Source organism: Papaver somniferum, unplaced genomic scaffold (genome assembly GCF_003573695.1).
Source record: "Papaver somniferum cultivar HN1 unplaced genomic scaffold, ASM357369v1 unplaced-scaffold_63, whole genome shotgun sequence".
NCBI classification, from domain to species: Eukaryota; Viridiplantae; Streptophyta; class Magnoliopsida; order Ranunculales; family Papaveraceae; genus Papaver; species Papaver somniferum.
This window is the reverse complement of record NW_020649082.1, coordinates 1,547,352-1,549,855: the sequence shown is the minus strand read 5'-3', so window position 1 is coordinate 1,549,855 and position 2,504 is coordinate 1,547,352.

Sequence of the window (2,504 nt, the reverse complement as noted above, 5' to 3'; positions counted from 1 at the left end):
AAATTTCATCTATCTTGAACCAAATAGAAAGACAAAGCCAACACAAAAAGAAAGAGTTCATAAAAATGTTGAATTTTATATACCTTAACTCAAAAAAGTCTACACACTTCGTTATAAGTCTGAAATTGATTTCTGAAACTAAATTGTAAACTAGTTAAACTCATCTTTAACAGAAAAATATTGAAAAATGTATCGTAGTCACAAATAATATGTTCTAAGGCATTACGTCTAGTAAAAATTGCATTTCTATATACGTTGATATAAGAAAATATGAAGGAAGTCAAATTACACAATAGAAGAAGGATGAAAGACCATGCATAACTAAACCAAATCCAAACAAATTTCATCTATCTTGAATCAAATAGAAAGACAAAGCCAACACAAATGAAAGAGTTCGTAAAATTTTGAATTTTATATACGTTCACTCAAAAAAGTCTACAAGTCGGAAATTGATTTCTGAGACTAGATCTTAAACTAGATAAACTCATCTTTAAAAAAAAATGTTGAAAAATGTATTGTAATCACAAATAATATGTTATAAAGCATTACGTCTAGTAAAAATTGCATTTCTATGTACGTTGATTCAAGAAAATATGAAGGAAGGCAAATTTCATAATAGAAGAAGGATGAAAGACCAAGAAGAACTAATCCCAATCCTAACAAAATTCATCTATCTTGAATCAAATAGAAAGACAAAGCCAACACAAAAAGAAAGAATTCATGAAAATGTTGAATTTTATATACCTTAACACAAAAAAAGTCTACACGCTTCGTTATAAGTCTGAAATTGATTTCTGAAACTAAATTGTAAACTAGTTAAACTCATCTTTAACAGAAAAATATTGAAAAATGTATCGTAGTCACAAATAATATGTTCTAAGGCATTACGTCTAGTAAAAATTGCATTTCTATATACGTTGATTCAAGAAAATATGGAGGAAGTCAAATTTCACAATAGAAGAAGGATAAAGGACCATGCATAACTAATCCAAATCCTAACAAATTTCATCTATCTTGAATCAAATAGAAATACAAAGCCAACACAAATGAAAAAGTTCATACAATTTTGAATTTTATATACGTTAACTCAAAAAAGTCTACAAGTCGGAAATTGATTTTGAGACTAAATCGTAAACAAGATAAACTCATCTTTAAAAGAAAAAGTTTAGAAAATGTATTGTAATCACAAATAATATGTTCTAAAGCATTACGTCTAGTAAAAATTGCATTTCTATGTACGTTGATTCAAGAAAATATGAAGGAAGGCAAATTTCAAAATAGAAGAAGGATGAAAGACCTAGAAGAACTAATCCAAATCCAAATAAATTTCATCTATCTTGAACCAAATAGAAAGACAAAGCCAACACAAAAATAAAGAGTTCATAAAAATGTTGAATTTTATATACCTTAACTCAAAAAAGTCTACACACTTCGTTATAAGTCTGAAATTGATTTCTGAAACTAAATTGTAAACTAGTTAAACTCATCTTTAACAAAAAAAGTTTGAAAAATGTATCGTAGTCACAAATAATATGTTCTAAGGCAATACATCTAGTAAAAATTGCATTTATATATACGTTGATTTAAGAAAATATGAAGGAAGTCAAATTACACAATAGAAGAAGGATGAAAGACCATGCATAACTAAACCAAATCCAAACAAATTTCATCTATCTTGAATCAAATAGAAAGACAAAGCCAACACAAATGAAAGAGTTCGTAAAATTTTGAATTTTATATACGTTAACTCAAAAAAGTCTACAAGTCGGAAATTGATTTCTGAGACTAGATCTTAAACTAGATAAACTCATCTTTAACAAAAAAAGTTTGAAAAATGTATTGTAATCACAAATAATATGTTATAAAGCATTACATCTAGTAAAAATTGCATTTCTATGTACGTTGATTCAAGAAAATTTGAAGGAAGTCAAATTTCACAATAGAAGAAGGATGAAAGACCAAGAAGAACTAATCCAAATCCTAACAAAATTCATCTATCTTGAATCAAATAGAAAGACAAAGCCAACACAAAAAGAAAGAATTCATGAAAATGTTGAATTTTATATACCTTAACTCAAAAAAAGTCTACACGCTTCGTTATAAGTCTGAAATTGATTTCTGAAACTAAATTGTAAACTAGTTAAACTCATCTTTAACAGAAAAATATTGAAAAATGTATCGTAGTCACAAATAATATGTTCTAAGGCATTACGTCTAGTAAAAATTGCATTTCTATATACGTTGATTCAAGAAACTATGGAGGAAGTCAAATTTCACAATAGAAGAAGGATGAAGGACCATGCATAACTAATCCAAATCCTAACAAATTTCATCTATCTTGAATCAAATAGAAAGACAAATCCAACACAAATGAAAAAGTTCATACAATTTTGAATTTTATATACGTTAACTCAAAAAAGTCTACACACTTCGTTATAAGTCTGAAATTGATTTCTGAAACTAAATTGTAAACTAGTTAAACTCATCTTTAACAAAAAAAGTTT